Here is a 6971-nt window from a genome sequence, read left to right on the forward strand (position 1 = left end):
GAGACACATGAGGAAGAGACAGAGGACCAGAGTGGTGCTGTGCAAAGTCCCAGGAGGGAGAAGCAGGAGGATTGGAGACCTCCAGACAGACTCATGGACTCTTGTGGAGTTTCCCTCTCAGCCACACTCACTGCCAGTGACCTTTGAACTTCTCCCCAGAAGAAAGGAAGGAGAGGCCCAGACTGGTGGGCTCTGCAGAAGGGGACATGCGGGTGCTGAGCAGGATGGGGGCCAGCCATGAGGTGGCAGAAGGGACCTGCCAGGGTGTAGGAGGCATTTCTAAGGTGGAGAGCACTGGGTGTCAGGGGCTCTTGGGCCGCAGCCACAGGCCAGAAGCCTCAGGCCGCTCAATTAAGGGTTCCAGGAGGCAGAGAGGAAGGGGACCCCACCTATTCCCTTGGGCAGAGTGGACAGGGAGATGGCTCTGTCCTTACAGAACAGCCGTCTTGCTGGAAGAGCTTAGTAGGTGGGTGAGGGGCGAGGGTCTCTGGAGGTCCCCAGGGAGCTGCAGGGCTTTCTAGGTCCCCACGCAGGGGTCCCCACGCAGGAGTCCCCACGCAGGGGTCCCCACGCAGGAGCTGAAGCTTCCAGGCCGACCCCTCAAGTGGGGTCCAGTGGGGCAAGGGGGGCCCAGGGACTTGTGCTGGGGGCAAGGAGGGGTCTGTCCCGAGGTCATCCGCTTGTGACCTGAAAGCCCCCACTCCCTCCTTTCACTGAGGGACACATAGGTGCACCCAGTGACCAGCACCCTGACCTACCACAGCGACCCGACACTCATGTGCACACACACACACACACACACAGACACGCAGCACCCCTCCCCGTGGCTGCTGGATTCCATTGTCATTAACAGTGCCCCCAAGCCCCCTGTGGCCCTGGCCCCTCCCTGTTAATTACCTCCGTGCTGTGCCAAGTCCATTAGCTGCCCCCGCACCTCCCCCAGGGCCCAGCGCCAGCTGAGATGGATGGCTGCAGGGGGATCGATGGAATGGGACCCTAAGGGCCCCTTGTGGGGCTGGGACCAGGACAGCAACCTGAGGCTGTGGGGATTGGACATCTGGGGCCCCTCCCGCCACCCTCCTCAGAGCCGGCTGCTTGGTGGGAAACGGGCTCAGAAGGTGGGGTGGGTGGGCCTCAGGAGGGCTCAGGTGGAAGAGGCCGATTTCCTGGCCACCCGCCGCCCTCCGCCAGCCTCTTTCTTTGGAGAGAAAGAGTCAGGGTGCAGAAACCAGTGGGGCTCCCCCAGGGCCCCCAGAATGGGGACAGGATCTTTAGAGACCACAGGGTCCAAGCCCCAGAGACCTCTAGCCTCCCTCCCCAGCCTCTGCCTCCTTCTGGCCCTGATCTTTCAGCTGACTTCCCAACGGGAGGACATCTACTCAGCCTCCAGGAATGCGGCAGGTGGGCCTGGGGGAGGATGCCAGGCTGGGTCCCCTGGACCCTTGGGCTGAAGGGACGTTTCCTGACTGCATAGGCCCTGGGCTATCTAAAAGCCATTTGGAGAGAGGGACCTGGGGCCCCTCACTGCAGGCTGATCTGCTGGGCAATCTGAGCATCCCCTGGGGGGGCAGAGGTGGGGGCAGAGGTGGCTCCATTGCTCCAACCATTGTCCCCGATTGTCTTTCTGTCCCCCACCCCACCCAATCTCTGAACAGGCTCCAACATAGAGCTTGGGCAGCAATAGCTCTGGGGTCGGGGTGGAGAGGAGAAAGGTCCTGACCTGGGAAAGACAGACCAGACAGGACTGGAACTGCAGGAGGAGCCACACAGAAGAAAGAGGGGAGCAGGGCATGGTGGTCACACTTATAACCCCAGATACTCGGGAGGTTGAGGCAGGAGGATCACAAGTTAGAGGCCAGCCTCCACGACCTCGTGAGATCTTGTCTCAAAATAAAAAATAAAAAGGGCTGGGGATGTGGCTCAGTGGTAGGATGCCCTTGGGGTCAATCCCCAGGATTGAAAAAAATAAAAAAGAAGAAAAAGGAGGAGGAAGGAGAGACAGGACAGGGCAGCCCAAAGCAGTGCACAGACTCGAAACCCAAGCGTAGAAGACCCAGCCCCAAAGGCGGAGAGCCCGGGAGGCGGAGCTCAGGGCCCCAGGTCCGCAGAAGCACATCCGCGGGGGCGGGGGGCGGGGGCTGGTTGGCTCCCCCTCACGTCCAATCCAGCCCCTGGAATTCGGCGCTCAAGCCTGGCTGCCTCTAAATGGAGCCCCCTCTTCCCTGACAGGCTGGGCTTCCTGGTGGTCACCGTCTAGTCAGGCGCCTGGCTCTGCCCCTGGGAGGTGTGGGACAGTCACCGCCTTCCTGCACCTCAAGCCCCGGTTCTGAGCTTCTGTGTGAAGGTCCCCCCGTGGGGTGCGCTGGGCACCAGGTGCTGGGTCAGCGTTCCCTTCTCCCCCTCCTCGCCAGCCTGCCCAGGTCTGGTTCCCAGCGCTGGCCCTGCCCTGCTGTTTGGGGTCTGACAGGTTGGACGTCCAGGCAGGGACAGTGCCTGAGAATGGCCACCAATGCCAGACGTCCCTCGGGCTTCAGCTGCTGCAGACAGAGGTGTGGAGCGAGACGAGGGGTGACTGTGGACTTGGGGTCTCTGAGCTGCCCCACAGGACCCCAGTGGGGGAAGGGCCAGAACCATCTCACCCCACGTCGCCCCAGCTCCAGTCCTCCGACTGGCTGGTTTTCCTCCCTGGGAACGAGCCTCCTGGCTCACCTCCAACGGGGCGGCCATCAGACGAGACAGGCACCCTGTAGGATGCTTCTGGGTCACCCATCTTCAAAGACCTCAAAGGTCTCCAATAGTATTGATCTGGGAATGGGAACACACTCCCAAGACTGTCCATCCCTCATCCCCATGGCTTCTCTTTCTGGAGTGCCAGGAAGTTCTCCTTGCAGTCTAGCGTCACATTTCCCACTTGGATCTGAAGGGGTTACTCGGCTCTAGGCCGGCCCCCTGCAGGTCTCAGCTGCCTGGGGCCTGTCTGTGGTCAGGGCTAATGTAGGCCAGAGTTGGAGGACAAGAGGGGATAAAGTTATTAGTGTCTTCATCTTTGAGGGATATCGATTGTCAGGTCTCGGAGCTCCCCTGGTCTTATAATGGGGCACATGGGGGTGTGGGGAGGGGCACAGAGAACTCTCCTGGAGCCCCCCACCCATATCCTGGGGTGAGAGCTCAGCTACCCAGGTCTGCTCAAGGGAAGACGCAGAGATAACTGGGGGGCCGGGTCTCTGGAGGGGCAGAGGGATGGGAGGGGCTGAGAGCAGAATCAGGGCTCAGGGACCCCGTCACCCGACAGTGGCTTGGGACTTGGCCCCTGGCACTCGGCTTCGAGGAAAGAGAGAGAAAGAAGGAAAGAGTAGACAGGGCAACCCAGCTAGGAGGTTCAAGATGGCGGCCCCAGGGGGAAGTGGCGGGACCCCCCGGAGGCTCCACTGGTCCACCAGCCCCTCCACGGACACCTGGATGTTCTGGGACACTCACCTGCCCCTTTGGATGGAATGTTCTGGATCATGTGTGGGTGGGTTTGGTGGTGGGGTGGCCTTGGGTGCGTGGGGCTGGTTTGAGTTGTGGGTGGCCCTTCCTGTGAGGAGGTCTGTCTGGTCCTGTCTCTGGGTCAGTGCACATTCCTGTCCCCAACCTGAGGCGGGAAGGGAGGGAGGCCTGGGGAGGGGCCCGAGGACCTGGCTGTCCAGCGTCTTCACACGGGCCCCCACGGGGGTTTAGAGCTACAGGTCCTCAGCTGCGGTGACCTCCTCCAGGGGTGGGATGGAGCTCAGCTGCAGGGTGACAGTCCCCGGGAGCAGAGGCAGATGGCAGAGGCTTGGGTGTGGGGTGGCGTGAGGAGAAGGCAGACGTCCCTCCGGCTGTCCCCTCATTTCCGTCCTTCCTTCCTTCTTCCTGGTGGCTCCTCTGGGCCGGGCTCAGAGCTCTGGTTCTTTTGCCCCAGAGGAGCTGGCTTCCCCTCCGCTGGGCTGGGAAGGAGGTGATTAATGGCGGGGAGGCCAGGAGGGCGAGAGTTCAGGGCTGGTGTCGGTATTCATCAGCAGTGGGTCCCCAGCGAGGGCTCGGATTCAGCTGGGGCCCGTGTGTGTGCAGGGAGGGGGGACATTGAGGACCAGGAGTCCTCCCCACAGTGCTCCCCGACACCCCTCCTGCCCCTGCCCCAACTTCTCTGGAAGTCCCTCCTGCTGTGTCCTGCACCTTTGAGCGGGGGAAGGGCAGATCCTCAAGTCCAAGTCCTCCCTGGGTGTGGGGGTGGGGCAGGCCACCCCCTCCCCCAAGCCCCTGGCCAGCCCTTCCTGCGGGCGGGCGAGCACATTAGGTGAGTCCCGGGCTGTGGGCCCAGCTAATTGCCTCTCAGCCTTCCCCTCATCACCACGGCGGCCCCCCACGAGCTCCATTAGCCCCCCTCCCCTGATAGCCCCTAAATCAGCCCCAATTATTCACAGGAGTGGGGGGGGGTCTGGATTGAACTGTGATTACAGCGAGAGCAGAGGGGGAGGGGGGTGGTCTGACTGCCAGGCGGGCTGAAGGGCGGGCAGAGGCTGGGCTGGGAGGGCAGGCGGGGACCTGTGGGCAGGTCCAGACCAGGGACCACCCAGGGGCAGGGGCCTGGGAGCCTGAAATGGCAGGCCAGTGTGTGTGTGGGGGGGCACTGGCTTGTACTTCTGGGACCTCGCAGGGTGAGGGAGGGGATGAGATGGGCCTGGCCCCGGGAGCGGGCCCACCTCCCCATCATCAGCAGCAGCACGGCCTGCCAAGACCACAGCCCCTTCTCAAGACCACAGTCATCTTTTAAAACCTGAGTTGGACTGTGTCCCTGCTCTTCTCAGACCCCTGCAAGGGCTCCCCATCGCACACAGAGCAGAATCTAACAGGCTCACGAGGGTCTCAGAGGCCTGGCAGGGTCCCCACCCCCAACCCTTACACCTCCACCTTGGTCTGTAATGTCTGCCACGGGCTCCTCCCTACACCCTGCTGTCGGTCCACCCTCCTTAGGAAGTTCCCATCACTCTCCTGCCAACAGCACATTAGGTGAGTCCCAGGCTGTGGGCACGTGCTCTGGCCTCAGGGCGGTTGTGTTTGCTGTTCCATCTGCCTGGGATGCTCCCCCCCCCCAATCTGCGACTCCCCACCTCTCCTCCTTTAGGTTTTCACCTGGAGGCTACCTTTTCAGTAAGAACTTCTGTGAACATCTGCCCAGAACTACAACCTGGTACTCCCTGTCCCCTTCCATTCATTCTCTGTATTTCTGACTCTCTCTCTCTCTCTCCTTTTTTGGAACTGGGAATTGAACCCAGGGGTGCTTTACCACTGAGTCACATCCCCAGTCCTTTTAATTTTTTACAGGATCTCATTAGGTCACTGAGGCTGGCCTCAAACTTGAGATCCTCCTGCCTTAGCCTCCCAAATCCCTGGGAGGCATATACCACTGTGCCCAGCTGTTTTTCTCTATTTTTGGTGATAGTACTTTTTATCATCTTATATATTACAATTTTACTGCTTTAGTTTCTTTGTCATCCCTTCACTACCACCCCACTAGAATCTAAGTATCATTAAAACAAAACAAAACCATGTAGTGGACTGAACCCAGGGCATCACACATGCTAAGCAAGTGCTCTACCCCTGAGCCATACCGCCAGTCCTAGACAGAAACTTTGTCTTTGTCTTTTTTCTTTTTTAACAGCTGTTGTTCCAAAGCCTAAACATCGTAGGCGCTCAATAAATCTTTATTCAGTGAATGAGTGAACAATTCCCTTTTCTCCGGATCAGCCCGTTAGTTCCTTCAGGGCAGGGAACTTTAAATCACTGCCTAAATAAGTCACTAAGTATAAAGTTTTTAGAAGCTGGGCATAGTGGCACATGCCTACCATCCCAGCTAGTTGGAGAGGTGGCAGGAGGATCACGAGCTCCAGGCCAGCCCCAGCAATTTACAAGACCCTGTCTCAAAATAAAAAATAAGAAACAAGAGCTAGACATGTAGCTCCCTTAGAGAGACCCCTGGGCTCAATGCCCCCAAGGGAAGGGCTTAGACTCTTGCCTAGTGATCAGTTCATTCATTCAACCTAGTTGCTAGCAATGTCGTCAGCACCACCACTTTCTCTGTGTCCTGGGCACTAGGTGAACACAAAAGGGTGGGGACCTTGGGCCCCTTCCGCCTTCCTGGGGGACCTCAGGAAGGTTAGCCATAGCGGGGGGCCTTGGAGGCGGGGCTGGGGTGCACCAGTCACCTGGGTCCCTTAAGGTTTACTTAGCATTTCATTTGTGTCAAGGTCTGGGAGCACAAAGATGCCTGCTGCGGGGTCCCATCCTTGAAGAGCTCCAGAACCCCGTGGGGGTGGGGGCCAGCGTTAGCTTGGCATCAGCTGGAGTGGGAGGCCAGGCTGCCAGAGAATGGGCGTTGAGCTGAATGCCGATGGGTGAGAATATGGAGCCAGGTGAAGGAGGGAAAGGTGCACGCTCCTCTGCTCTGGGCTTCAGCCTCCTCATTGGCTCCTCAGGGCTGGATTAGGTGACTTTCAGGCCCCTCGGGCTTCAACAGGCTGAAATTCTATGATCTTTGGCCTCCAGCCTTGGAGTGAGCTGTGCGCTGGTTTCTGCTGCCCCCTGCTGGAGATTCTTGGTAGCACTGAAGTCCCGAAAAGCAACCTTGAAGCTTTGTCTTTCTTCCCTTTCTTCCCCCAAACCATCAGCACCCAAGGGTCCCATGCCATCCCTGGCCCCCACACACCTCCCACCCCTTTAAGTAACAACTAAACAAGAGTGCTCGTCTCTCCAATGGAAATTGCCCAGCATAAAATATTTTCAGTGAATATTATAGGCGAAGGATCTGAAACTAGAATACATAAAAAATTCAAAACTGTCATGACCCAGGAATCTCCTTCCTGAGCATCCTCCGAGATAAACGAAAACGTGTCCATATGAGACTTGCATACCACTGTTAATTGTGGTCCCGAGCTGGAAAAGAGCCAGAG

This window comes from Spermophilus citellus (assembly GCF_964194105.1).
Source record: "Spermophilus citellus genome assembly, chromosome: 9".
Taxonomy (NCBI): Eukaryota; Metazoa; Chordata; class Mammalia; order Rodentia; family Sciuridae; genus Spermophilus; species Spermophilus citellus.